Here is a 14,877-nt window from a genome sequence, read left to right on the forward strand (position 1 = left end):
AAGAGTTCCCTTCACTGGAACTAAGGGGCTAAGCCCAACCCCTGAAAAACACCTGCACACCATAATCCCCCCTCCACCAAACTTTACACTTGGCACAATGCAGTCAGGCAAGCACCATTCTCCAGGTAACCACCAAACTCAGACATGTCCATCAGGATGCCAGACAGAGAAGTGTGGTTCATAACTCCAGAGAAAACGTCTCCACTGGTGTAGAGTCCAGTGGTGGTGTGCTTTACATCACTGCATCTGACGCTTTGCATTGCACTTGGTGATGTAAGGCTTGGATGCAGCTGCTTGGCCATGGAAACCCATTCCATGAAGCTCTCTATGCACTGTTGTTGTGCTAATCTAAAGGCCACACGAAGTTTGGGGGTCTTCAGCTATTGATTCTGCAGACAGTTGGTGAATTCTGCGCACGGTGCGCTTCAGCATGCGCTGACCCCACTCTGTCATTTTATGTGGCCTACCACTTCGTGGCTGAGTAGCTGCTGTTCCCAGTTGCTTTCACTTTGTTATAATACCACTAACAGTTGACATTGGAATATTTAATAGCAACAAAATTTCATGGATGGACTTATTGCACAGGTGGCAACCAATCACAGTACCACGATTGAATACACTGAGCTCCTGAAAGTGACCCATTCTTTCACAAATGTTTGTAGAAGCAGTCTGCATGCCTAGGTGCTTGATTTTATACACCTGTAGCCATATATATATATATATATATATGTGTGTGTATATCATGCAATATTGAAGTGTTTTTAAATGAACTCACCAGAGCTAATGGCTGGTCAGATTATAAACCAGCAACAGCACTTGTGCCCTGGGAGTAATGAACCCGATGTCCAAATAGATATGGTGAGGTTTCAGATACTTCCAGATAATAATAATCACAGACAAACAACTTTGCAGCCCAAGCTCTTATTATGAACTTCTCCACTCTTTCTCATACCTCCATGAGCACATGCAGTACACTCAGGGACAAAAAAGAGAACATAATGGTGCAATACGTTTTTTTCATTTATCTCTTTAATAAAAATGGTATAAGGAAACTCACAAACAAGGTGTCCAACAGACACCAGCTTCAATCGCAAAAAAGGGGTGAGATACAGTTAATGCTCACCGCGGATCTCTCCCATACAGCACAGAACAGCAAGGCTCTCTAACGTCCACATCGAGTAGGCTACGCCCAACCGGTTTCGTCACACCGACGTCATCAAGGGGCAGTACAGATGGGAACATCAGATAGCTCATATAAATACCACATCTACATAGTTTTAACACCCAGCCAATCACTGCGTTCCTAGTCTCCTTAATCACGCCGGCTAGAACAGGTGTTTCCCAATTTAATTATACATATACACTCGCAAACGCTCCCGTTAGAACAGCACCATGTGCTGTAATGTGCAGAATTGGCAGAGGCGTTTGGGAAGCGGTAAAAACGCTTCCCAAACGCCTCTCTGCCGCCTGCACACAAGGCTAGTGTGAACGTAGCCTTATTGTGTGTTTACTTTAATACGGGGGCGTTAAAGTCAAACCAGGACTTTTAAATTTACAAGTATAAAAAAGGGATGCTAGCGTGGCGGCACTACACGCAGTGGTAAGTGGCAAGTGTGTCCTATTACTTATAGGTGGTGCATATGTTGCAGGCCAGTCCAGAGACTTTTAATCAAGATGGCGGACAACAGTGTTAGTGCATGCATGGAACAGAATGTGCTGATGAAGAAAGAAGGCGTAAAACCTTCTACAGAAGACTTCAAGCACGGTATGGTGATGAGATGTTCAGCCGCAGTATAACATTTGAATGGTGTAAAGATGGCTGTACGTCTGTCAGTGACGATCCCGGGCATAGTGGTTCCCAGCTCACAGCAGTCATTCCTGTGAACTCCTGATCCTGGATAATCAACGCAGAACCTATTGTGAAATGAACACAATGATGACAAAGGTGAGCAGGCTGTTCTAGGATGGTTCAGGCATACTGACAAATCTTTCTATGTCGAAGCTTTCCAGGCATTAAATGCTGAGATAAGTGTATAATGTAGCAGGGGAGTATGTCAAAAAATAAATGCAGTTTTCACTCCTTGAAATTTGTTTTTTATTATATAAACTCAAAAGTTGACTTGAAAGCCCTTCATATAGAGGTATCTCATGGTATGATGGATGTTAAAGGAGATGTTTGGGGTTTAGAAAAAAATAAATAAATGCACATCCTCACCTCTATGCTGCAGCGTCGGTATGATACTGCAAATGTCTGAGACCGAGAACTCAGTGATCACATGAGCGTTGATCGTTCAGTTCTCAGTGTTCTTGGAGAGAAGTGCAGTAACTGTCAGTCTCCGCTCTCCTCTCTGCTCCTGCACTGGAGTGCCAAGCGGAGGAGAGGGTGGGCACAGCTATCTCTGGCTCTCAGCTTCATGCTAAGCCAACTGTCAATCAGGCAGTGGGGTGAATCCTGACAATATCCTTCCAGAGCCTGAAGTGGCTCTGTGATGTCATCTGACAGCAGGCTAACTTTGTGTCACAGAAGAGCAAACAGTAAGTGCATTCCTGCGACCCAGATGAGAAGTAGTTTTGCCCATACTTCTCTTTTAATGTGGTGTACATTGATTTGGGATTCTGCCTATTCAGGTGTAGAGAAACAAGCAGAAAAATGTTCACGCGTGAAGGGGGGCTCAGCTACAAGTACTGAAGCCCATGGATCAACATAACAAGCTGACGCCTAGTATACTCATACCATCCCGTACACACACTTATTTTTTACAGGCACTTATATAGCGGCACAGTGGCTAAATGGTTAGCACATTTGCCTGGCAGTCCTTGGTTTGAATCCCAACCATGGCACCACCTGCCTGGAGTTTACATGTTCTCCCTGTGCCTGCGTGGGTTTCCTCTGGGTACAATGGTTTCCTCCCACACTCCAAAGACTAGCTGGTAGGTTGATGGGATCCTGCCTAAATTGGTCCTAGTATGTATGAATGTGAGTTAGGGACCTTAAATTGTATGCCCCTTGAAGGTTAGGGACTGATGTAATTGTATTTAAGTATCTAAGTATAGGTACTTATATATATCGCTGTCAATTTATGCAGCACTATACACATATATATTGTACATTCACATCAGTCCCTAACCCTCAAGGGGTGTACAATCTAAGGTCCCTAACTCACATTCATATATACACATACTAGGGCCAATTTAGACAGGATCCAATTAACCTACCAGCATGTCTTTGGAGTGTGGGAGGAAACCGGAGTACCAGAGGAAACTCACGCAGACACAGGGAGAACATGCAAACTCCAGGCAGGTGGTGCCATGGCTGGGATTTGAACCAACGACCCTAGTGCTACCAGGCGGAAGTGCTAACCATTTAGCCACTGTGCTGCCCTGACTGTACAATATATATGTAAAGCACTTCATAAACTGACAGTACTATATAAGTACCTGGAATAAATAATAGTTCTGTCAATTTATGCAGCACTTTACATATATAGAGAGAACATTCATATCAGTCCCTAATCCTCAAGGAGCTTACAATCTAAGGTCCCTAATATACGTTTACATACTAGAGCCAATTAACCTACCAGCATGTCTTTGAAGCATGGGAGGAAACCAAAGGAAATCCACACAGGCACAGGGAGAACATGCAAACTCCAGGCAGGTGGTGCCATGGTTGGGATTTGAACCAACAATCTTAGTACTACCAGGTGGAAGTGCTAACCACTTATCAACTGTGCTTATATTTCTAGAATGACCGTAGGTAAATATTGTTCCATGATGTCATCATCCCTAGTACAGTGTACTGTTGTGTGTGACGTCATGACACCTGTACCTTCTATCAGAGGCAAAACAAACATGATACAAAGATCTGGCCATGGCAATAAGGGGCCCCATCCCCCTCTGTCACGCCTTTCATCTGCTTGATAGGATTCTTCCCAGAGCCCCGACTGCCGTTCTCTTCCATTCTCCTCTCCCCCTCTATGTTTATCACTCTATATCCACCGCCCGCCTTCTCGTGACGTCACAGCCCTCCTAGTCTCTTCTACACATGTATCAGCGGAGACAGAGTACACAAAGGGAGGAGAGACGGGGCTGGGAGCACTGAGGGCTGAGTGTGACGGTGAGTGATCCCATGCTGGGCACTACATAGGAATCCGATCCCAGGTCGGTGCTGATGATCCATCTACTATGTGTTCTGAGACGTGATCGGTCTTTGTGTGTGCTCTATGTATGATGGAGGGGCTGGCCAGGGACAGATCACATGGGGGGTGGGTAGGTGACAGACCTCCAATGGTACCTGGGAACCTGTGGGCACCGACCTCAGGACAGATTGTACTGGAACACGTGGATGGATTATTATCATTTACTCTGCAGAACAAATATTGGGCAGAAAAGCATTCTTCATATTATTATTATTATACAGGATTTATATAGCACCAACAGTTTGCACAACACTTTACAATGTGAGGGCAGATATGACAATAAAAATGAATACAGGAGGAATCAGAAGGCCCTGCTTGATAGAGCTTCCAATCTAAAAGGGGAGGGTCTAGTGATCCAAAAGGTAATAACTGGGGGATTTACTTATGGAGGAACAACATGTACAGTTAGGTGGGGGACAGGATAGGCTCTTCTGAAGAGAGAGGTTTTCAGGGATTGTCTAAAAGTGGACAGCGTGGGGAAGGGAGTTCCATAGGAGAGGCTCAGGAGAAGTCCTACAATATTATTATTGTTGTTCTTACTAGTGTTGTTAACATTATCATTGTTAATAATATTTGTTATTGGAAAAAAAAATATGCAGAAAAATATTATTTAAAGTATGTGTGTTGGCATGTCTGGTGGATTTACTGTCTGGTTCAGCTGTGGTAACCAATCAGCTTCCAGGCTTTATTGTCAAAGCTTAATTGAACACACTGAAGTTAGAAGCTGATTACGATGCACAGCTGTACCAGATTCTGTGCACTCCGATTTCAGTAAGTGGTGTGTGTTGTGTGGGGTGTTTTTTTTTTAAATTTATTATTATGCCTTATGCAGGCCATAGACGGGTCGAACATCGGCTGATTTTTCTTTAAAAAAAAACGAAAAACCAGTCGTTCAAGCGGCTGATGTTACCAGCAACGGTAAAAAAAAAAAAAAAAAAATCGGTCGATTTTTATCCCATCTACAGTCGGCAAAAAGTGTCCCTGCAGAGAGCTCCGCTATTTCTTTGACAGTTCCTTGACATTTATAGCGGTTGCAACAATGTATCTATTTGTATCCATTTAGGATACAGATGTTTTTATTCAGAAACAAATAGATACATTGTTGCAACCGCTATAAATGTCAATGGTTGATTGGATCCTGCCTAAATTGGTCCTAGTATGTATGAATGTGAGTTGGGGACCTTAAATTGTATGCCCCTTGAAGGTTAGGGACTAATGTAACTGTATTTATTTAAGTATAGGTACTTATATATAGTACCGTCAATTTATGCAGCACTATACACATATATATTGTACATTCACATCAGTCCCTAACCCTCAAGGGGTGTACAATCTAAGGTCCCTAACTCACATTCATACATACACATGCTAGGGCCAATTTAGACAGGATCCAATTAACCTACCAGCATGTCTTTGGAGTGTGGGAGGAAACCGGAGTACCAGAGGAAACCCACGCAGACACAGGGAGAACATGCAAACTCCAGGCAGGTGGTGCCATGGCTGGGATTCAAACCAATGACCCTAGTACTTCCAGGCAGAAGTGCTAACCATTTAGCCACTGTGCTGCCCTGACTGTACAATATATATGTAAAGCACTTCATAAATTGACAGTACTATATAAGTACCTGGAATAAATAATAGTTCTGTCAGTTTATGCAGCACTTTACATATATAGAGAGAACATTCATATCAGTCCCTAATCCTCAAGGAGCTTACAATCTAAGGTCCCTAATATACGTTTACATACTAGAGCCAATTAACCTACCAGCATGTCTTTGAAGCATGGGAGGAAACCAAAGGAAATCCACACAGGCACAGGCAAAAAGGTTGGGAGAACCACAATCGGGCTCAGGGTAGGATTTCTGCTGCTGTTCCTAATTTTGAGATATGGATTGCGTGCACGCCGGAAAATAATTACATGGACAACTGTCCAGTACAACCACTTTCACATCTCATCTCTGTTTATTGCAGGGCGGTGCTTAACCTTTTATACATAGAAAACAATAGAGTACACGTCACTATTACGTATATACAGTCACATTCTAAAAGGCACATTTTGCTTGGTTGAAATGTAGAAACGTGATGCTTGCTTCTCATCCCGTTATCTTTCCACCCCCTTCCCCCTCACATTCCCAAAGTAAAATCCTCTCAGTGCGAAGGGAGGGGTTGAGAGCATCGCTCTGAGCAAAACAAGTTAAGGAGGACTGCAAAGCCCAGCAGACTATATATATATATATATATGCACAACACATATATGTAGAAATCTGAAAAAGTATAAAAGTAAATGTGTATAAAATGTATATTTTAAACCGGAAACAATAGGCATTTTACCAAATCCATCACACAGGGAGAACATGCAAACTCCAGGCAGGTGGTGCCATGGTTGGGATTCGAACCAACAATCTTAGTACTACCAGGTGGAAGTGCTAACCACTTATCAGCTGTGCTTATATTTCTAGAATGACCGTAGGTAAATATTGTTCCATGATGTCATCATCCCTAGTACAGTGTACTGTTGTGTGTGACGTCATGACACCTGTACCTTCTATCAGAGGCAAAACAAACATGATACAAAGATCTGGCCATGGCAATAAGGGGCCCCATCCCCCTCTGTCACGCCTTTCATCTGCTTGAGAGGATTCTTCCCAGAGCCCCGACTGCCGTTCTCTTCCATTCTCCCCTCCCCCTCTATGTTTATCACTCTATGGCCACCGCCCGCCTTCTCGTGACGTCACAGCCCTCGTCTCTTCTACACATGTATCAGCGGAGACAGAGTACACAAAGGGAGGAGAGACGGGGCTGGGAGCGCTGAGTGTGACGGTGAGTGATCCCATGCTGGGCACTACATAGGAATCCGATCCCAGGTCGGTGCTGATGATCCATCTACTATGTGTTCTGAGACGTGATCGGTCTTTGTGTGTGCTCTATGTACGATGGAGGGGCTGGCCAGGGACAGATCACATGGAGGGTGGGTAGGTGACAGCCCTCCAATGGTACCTGGGAACGTGTGGGCACCGACCTCGGGACAGATTGTACTGGAACACGTGGATGGATTATTATCATTTACTCTGCAGAACAAATATTGGGCAGAAAAGCATTCTTCATATTATTATTATTATACAGGATTTATATAGCACCAACAGTTTGCACAACACTTTACAATGTGAGGGCAGATATGACAATAAAAATGAATACAGGAGGAATCAGAAGGCCCTGCTTGATAGAGCTTCCAATCTAAAAGTGGAGGGTCTAGTGATCCAAAAGGTAATAACTGGGGGATTTACTTATGGAGGAACAACATGGACAGGATAGGCTCTTCTGAAGAGAGAGGTTTTCAGGGATTGTCTAAAAGTGGACAGCGTGGGGAAGGGAGTTCCATAGGAGAGGCTCAGGAGAAGTCCTACAATATTATTATTATTGTTCTTACTAGTGTTGTTAACATTATCATTGTTAATAATATTTGTTATTGGAAAAAAAATATTATGCAGAAAAATATTATTTAAAGTATGTGTGTTGGCATGTCTGGTGGATTTACTGTCTGGTTCAGCTGTGGTAACCAATCAGCTTCCAGGCTTTATTGTCAAAGATTAATTGAAAACACTGAAGTTAGAAGCTGATTACAATGCACAGCTGTACCAGATTCTGTGCACTCCGATTTCAGTAAGTGGTGTGTGTTGTATGGGTTTTTTTTTTTTTATTATGCCTTATGCAGGCCATAGACGGGTCGAAAATCGGCCGATTTTTCTTAAAAAAAATGAAAAATCGGTCGTTCAAGCAGCCGACGTTACCAGCAACGGTAAAAAAAAAAAATCGGCCAATTTTCATCCCATCTACAGCCGGCAAAAAGTGTCCCTGCAGAGAGCTCCGTTATTTCTTTGACAGTTCCTTGACATTTATAGCGGTTGCAACAATGTATCTATTTGTATCCATTTAGGATACAGATGTTTTTATTCAGAAACAAATAGATACATTGTTGCAACCGCTATTAATGTCAATGTTTGATTGGATCTTGCCTAAATTGGTCCTAGTATGTATGAATGTGAGTTGGGGACCTTAAATTGTATGCCCCTTGAAGGTTAGGGACTAAAGTAACTGTATTTATTTAAGTATCTAAGTATAGGTACTTATATATAGTGCCTATACATTGTTGCAACCGCTATAAATGTCAAGGAACTGTAAAAGAAATAGCGGAGCTCTCTGCAGGGACACTTTTTGCCAGACTGGAATTCCTCGTTTCTTCTTCTTCTTCTTGCAGGTCGCTGCTCATGCGCAGATTTTTTTTATCGGTAAAAGATCGGCCGATTTGCCCATCATTGCCGTGAAAATCGACCGATCGGCAAATTTTCCAACTTTACCGATTAAAAAAAAAAAAAAAATCTGCCAAAATACCGAAAAACAGCCAAACATTTAGCCCACTAACGATCTGAAAATCGGCCGATTTTATTTTCGGCTGAAAAAGCGACCGATTTTCGACCCATCTATGGCCTGCATTAGTTCAAATGTTCCACCTGTTATAAATCACAGAGATAAGTAGCAATGTTGAATAATAATGGCAGGCAGACCTATAGGGTCAGGGAACTAACTGAACATGGAAGAGAACAAAGATCAGCAGGGTGTAGCTTTCTTGTTTTTATATACTTGTATTTCGTGGAGGTAAACAAAGTTATCAACATGGGACAAGGCTTTACCATGGTAAGAAACAAACAGAATTCGTTCAATGCTTTCAGCCCATGGCTGCAGCTCTGATCTGTGTATTCTGGGGGGGGTTAGAGCCTTCCCTGCTGGTTGAATGGGGGGGGGGGGGGGGGAGTACATCTATACCTGCATTAGTAATAGTAGGGGGGTGGGATGCGATTGAGAGTTCAAGGAAGAATCTTTGGAGTGTTGATGCCTAGACTTTCAGGAAAAATAAAGGGGGCACAGTTAAACTGCTGTTAAATCATATTCTTACTCTAGAATAGTAATCTATTCACATCTACCTATCCTTGTATTTTTTTTAACGAAATAGTTTCTTGCTGCGCTCCTTGTAATGTCCTCTGTGATCTCCTTAACCTCTCCTTTTCCCCCTCACTTCCATTTGTTTGGAACCAACGCTGGCCATAGATGGCCACATTCATGGTGGGTGAAGGAATCCTACTCACTATGCTGTTGAATTCAGATAGCAGGACTTTCTCTGTCGGAATACACTGATCAGTACTGCAGTCAGCTGGCTGCAAGCACTCATCCAACAAAAATATACCAACAGTCCCATTCAAGTTTATCATTAGATACACTTCTCTCGAATGGGAATACAGTCCCTCCTAACCGTCCTGAATTTCAATCCATCTGTGCCAGGTTTAGTTGCAGTTATGTACACTGCTCTATACACCCGACACAACCCATAGTCCATAGCTCATCACAGGAGCGGGCAAGAGAGGGTGGCTATGTTCTGACGTGCAGTTGGACCATGCAGAATGGACATGACACATTTTAACAAAGATTGATTGCAGCTAAATAAATACATAAAATTAATTTAGAGATTTAAGAGGCTGAGAACAATAGAAGGTACTTTTTTGAGTTAAAGCGGAGTTCCACTCTATCAAAAAATAAAAGTCAGCAGCTACAAAAACTGTAGCTGCTGACTTAAAAAACAGCTGTGATAGCTTACGGCTTCACAGCCAGGTACCCACTGCGCATGTGTGAGTAGTGCTGCCCTTCCTGAATGGTCCTGTAGTCTTCTGGGACTTGTCACGTGTCCCAAAAGACTACAGGGAGGGAGGACACCTTCTGTTTTCGATCGCCTAGGCAATCGGACTGGAAGTGGGAGTGGGTACCTGTCAAATTTGGGTACCCGCTCCCCAAAGGTGCCAATCCTTAATGGGGAGCAGTCCTTAAATTGGAACTTCCCCTTTTGGGTGGAGCTCCGCTTTAATGTATAACTATAGGCAAACTTTTTTTTTTTTTTTTTTTTCATTTTGGATAGAGTAAGGGAGGGTTATAATCCCTGTAAGGTGTCCTATTGGGGAGAGTTTCCTTCACGTCCGGTCCCATAGCCATAACAGGATGCAAGAGGAAATTCCTGCAATTTAAAAGAATATCTTAGATCTCCTGTCCCTTTTTGAAGGATTTCCCCTCTATTACTTTTTTGGAGACAACCCAAAATTTGGGATTTTCTTTTACTTTCACTTTTGGTGATAATGGTAAACAGGACAAATGGTAAACAGGACAAATAGGTAGAATCTCACTAATGGGGACACTGACCGCAATAAAAACTGACAGGTGATCTAATCCCTTGCGCGGTCATGCAACACTGTACGCATATGACATTTTTATCATTTTGTTTTTAGACAGAGCTTTCTTTTGGTGGTATTTAATCACCTCTGGGATTTTTATTTTTTTTCTTAAACCAAAAACCACTGAAAATTAAAAAAAAAACATTTTTTCTTAGTTTTTATTATACAATTTTGTAACTAAGTGATTTTTCTCCTTCACTGATGTGCACTAATGAGGCTGCAGTGATGGGCGCTGATAGGTTGCACTGAAAGGCAGCACTGATATATGGCACTGTTAGGCGGCACTAATTGGTGACATTGAAAGGCAGCTCAGATGGCCACAGATATGTGGCATTGATGTGCACTGGTGGGCACTGGCATGTGGCACTGACAGGTGGCACTTCTGGGGGCACACTCATCATCAGTGCCCTGATGATGAGTGTACATGTCCCCTCCGGAAAGCCGATTACCGGATCTCCTCTCGAGCTGTCAGTGTGACAGCTTGAGAGAAGAGAAATGCCGATAACCGGCATTTCCGTGTTTACATGTGATCAGCTGTGATTGGACACAGCTGATCACATGACTGAGCCGACATCTTCGGCTCTTTCCGTGATCCGATGTGTCCGAGGGACACAGCGCACTGGCGATCGTTGCGCGCTCCCTAAGCCGCGCATGCGCAGTGAGAATGGAAGGATGTCATATGACGTCCTATAAGAACGAGAGAACCACCGTGCGCCAATCATTGTACTATATGGTGGGCTGAAGGTGGTTAAGGGCCAATTCACACTACATGGGTTACAGTTGCGCTTTTTTTTTTTTTTTTTTTTTTCCTGCTTCCAAAACGCACACAAAGTAGGTTATAGGGTTGACAGTGTCATCGTTCACATCAGTGCTTGCAGTTCCAGTGCGGTCCAGTTGCAGGAAAAAAAAGTAGGACATGCTAAACTTTTTTTTTTTTTTTTTTTTTTTTCTGCATAGAACTGTACTTGAATGCAGTAAAACACACATGTCCCATTTAAATTGAAGCAAAAGAGGAAAAAACGCACTGGAATGCTTAAAAAATGCACCGGAACACATCAAAAAGGCATATGCGGAAATGCAGCTGGACTGCATTTCTATAGTGTAAACCGGCCGTAAGAACTCAAACTTGAATATAGTAGAATTGTAAACCAGAGTTTAATGTCGCATTAAAGATGCATTCCAGGTGTGGATATTCAATGCACAGTTACATTACTCCAGCTTGGCCCACTAGCTATGTACTGATATACTATACCTATATATATGTAAATTGACGGCACTGTATAAAATGTAATCAATAAATAGCTGGTAGATGTCCCTGGAACTTGGAAACCATTGATGTAAACACCACTACTCCAGTGATCTCTACTAGCTTCTGGGTCCCATGCCAAGTGGCTGCCCTGCTTAATACAGGTGGTCTGCTACTCAGCTCAGCCACCATTCAGAAAATTTTATTTTTTTTTCTGAATAAAGGCAAAGCATTCTCTTATTGGACAATTTGGAGAGCCTGCTATCATTCACCTTTGTCTCCGCCTCAGCCAATCAGAGGAAGCCTTGTATTCTTTCATAAATAGAAGGCCTCCTGTGACTGCCTGAGCAGTGCTCGGCCTAGCCTGGTTTTGTTCTGGGAATGGGACGGGAAGTCTCCATCCCACCGCCGAAACACAGCGCTGTATACTGGATATAGATGGTACTGCATACAGTTTATACAGCACTCCCAGCGGGCACATGAATTATATAGGAAATTATTTATTTGGACCAGCTTAACATAAACAAACTATTTAAAGTGGTAATAAACCTAAAGTTAGGTTTTAAGTCTGATTTGGTGATCACTCTAGAGGGCTTTTCTCCATGTTTATCATGGTGATGAGACCCTTTAATGCCTCTCACCATTTATTAAACAGGTACATTCCTATTACTTTGTGTGCATCTATCACTGAGAATATGGATCGGATATTTCTTGTTTATTCATTCCTAGCTGACTTATCACCAGTTTAATAAACACCTCACAGGGACTTATCACTCTGACAAGCAGTAAAAAGTCTTATCCTCGCATAGAACAGCCTTTTAATCACTTTTTAAAGGTACATTAGAGTTAAAGCCATTCTTCCGTTTGGGGGAAAAAAATGAAAAGTTGGCAGCTACAAATCCTTTAGCTGCTGACTTTTAATAAAAGGACACTTGCCTGTCCAGGGATCCAGCGCTATCCTCCCCTGGGCTAGTTCTTCACTAATCTTCAGGTCCCCCGTGCTGGCATCTATAGTGTGGGTAGCCATTGTGACTGCTTGCGAATTCACACATGCTTGAGTTGTGCTGTGCTTTGTAAATGGTCTCACAGGCTTTTGGGATCTGTGATGTGTCCCAGGAGGATGGGGGACTAACTTCCATGCGGATCACCTGGTTTTGAAGGGTACCCTCTTGATCCCCCCCCAAAAAAAAAAAAAAATAGGTGGGGTTGCAGAAAAGGAGATCTTCCCTTTTTGGATGAAGTTCTGCTTAAGTACTTACCTGTGATAAGAGATGGTCATGTGCCAATGTTTGCGGTGGAGGTAGAGCTGTCCTTTTTTTCCTTTTTTTTTTTTTTTTTTTTTTTTTTTTTTTAGCATCTGAGTTCAGAGCTTTTTAAAAAAAAAAAAAAATGTTTTTATTCAATCAATTTTTTTATTTTGTATCTGCAGTCAAAACCATGTTGAACGACTAGGGAAGGGTGAAAGCATGAATTACAACTCTATATTTTTATATACAACACATGCTCTAGGGTCTATCCTGACTTGTTTAATTTTTATTTTCTTTTTTTTTTTTTGGGGTCACCCTTTGTACCTTGTTTTGCAGGGTCCTGCTTGGGAGACCCTTGTGTGCATGTTCACATCTGCATCTTTCCTATTGTTTGTGCACTTCTGCATGTGCAGTGTGGTCAGCTTGGGTGCTGGGCATAGGGCACGCATGGTGCACAGGTGCAGTGTGGTCAGGGTCCTTGGAGTGCTTACAGCACACATACAGCATGATAGCTGGGCAAGGGGTCATGAAACCTATATTGCGAGCTACTCAGCCAGTGGTTTTAGGAGCATATATGAGCATTTGTAGAAGTGTTTTTATGTGTATTCAAGCTTCAGGTGTGTTTGTTTTAGCCATTGGAAAGCACTAGGGGGAGGAGACAAGATTTATGCCTGAAAATACACTCATACGCTTGGTTTGAGGGTTTACAGGCATTCCCATTGAAGATTGATGCAAAAAATGCCCAAATCTGCCTAAAAAGTAACTCTGGCTTTAAGGCATTAAGGTGCAGGAATCTAAGCACTCATAGGTGGATGACCATTTAATCACATAAGATTTTGATATAGGGCATTAATTGGCACCCATGCACATCTCGCAAAGGTAGCATGTTCCTGTGCGGTGTAGGAAACGCATGCAGAGTGCTCCTTTCCCGCAGCTTGTTCTGTTGTTACAGGCCCTAAAGTGTTTACTACAAAAAGAGCTTTAAACTACAAAACACTTAGGTGTGAACTGGGTCTTCTGAACAGGGGCACAATTCTGTGTGTCTATACACATATCCAAACTCTCAATTACTCCTTCAAAGTGGTTTTTATTACTTTTGTGCAGAGCTGAACAGGCCTGCTGCCAGGTTGGGTAGCTTCAGTGCAACACAGGAAATATGGTATACCAACTTCCCCTGTCTTAACATTAACCGCTTGCCCTCCTGATGATTTACCCCCCTTCCTGACCAGGCCATTTTTTTACATTATGGCGCTGTGTTACTTTAACTGACAATTGCGCGGTCATGCAACGCTGCACCCAAATAAAATTTACATCTTTTTTTTTTTTTTTCTTTTTTTTTTTACCCCACGAATAGAGCTTTTTTTCTGTGTTTTTTTTATTTTTTGCACTATATAAAAAAAAAAAAACAGACAAATTTTAGAAAATAACAATGTTTTTGACTTTTTTGCTATTAAACCTGTCCAGTGAAAAAATTTAAATCAAATTTTGTCATACATTTAGGCCAAAATGTAATCTGCTACATGTCTTTGCTAAAAATCCCAATACGTGTAAATTGGTTTACGTGAAAGTTATAGCATTTACAAATGGTGGTATAGTTATTGGGATCTTTATTTAAATTTTTTTTTTTTTTTTTTTTTTACTAGTAATGGCGGCAATCGGCGACTTGCGGGACTGCGGCAGGCATTCTGACACTGGGGGGAACTGAATTGGTGTCACTGACATCCCCAGTGACACCAATACAGTGATCAGTGCTAATTAAAAGCACTGACATTGTACTAATGGCACTTGGCGGAAAGGGGTTAACTGTGTGCTGTTTTGCATACTGGGCTGTCTGCTTTACTGTAAGCACACTGCTGCGCATGGCTGTGCTATGCAAAGCAGTGTGCAGGAGCTGACAGGAGAGAAAAGTTTTGTTT

General features: G+C 42.4%; 1 protein-coding gene and 1 long non-coding RNA gene across 5 annotated transcripts in view; one reads left to right on the forward strand and one right to left on the reverse strand.

Moving 5' to 3' along the window:
- Window positions 1–1,007: 1,007 nt before the first annotated feature.
- On the reverse strand, window positions 1,008–6,140 carry LOC149469264 (uncharacterized). Its single transcript, XR_016311622.1, has 2 exons — window positions 5,962–6,140; window positions 1,008–1,914 (listed from the first exon to the last, which is right to left on the reverse strand). It is a non-coding gene; the product is annotated as an uncharacterized LOC149469264 (long non-coding RNA).
- LOC149469265 (phospholipid scramblase 2-like) overlaps window positions 3,990–14,877 on the forward strand; it is a 136,708-nt gene continuing 125,820 nt past the window's right edge. The window contains exon 1 of one of the 4 annotated variants that reach the window (XM_089669540.1): window positions 3,990–4,114. The gene's annotated coding sequence lies outside the window, so the exon portion shown is untranslated. Of the gene's footprint in view, window positions 4,159–6,929; window positions 7,061–14,877 lie in introns of those variants that run through there. The other 3 variants (XM_089669543.1, XM_089669541.1, XM_089669542.1) reach the window with 3 other exon arrangements.

Source organism: Staurois parvus, unplaced genomic scaffold (assembly GCF_062004578.1).
Source record: "Staurois parvus isolate SC_StPar_1 unplaced genomic scaffold, SC_StPar_1.0 ptg000078l, whole genome shotgun sequence".
Taxonomy (NCBI): Eukaryota; Metazoa; Chordata; class Amphibia; order Anura; family Ranidae; genus Staurois; species Staurois parvus.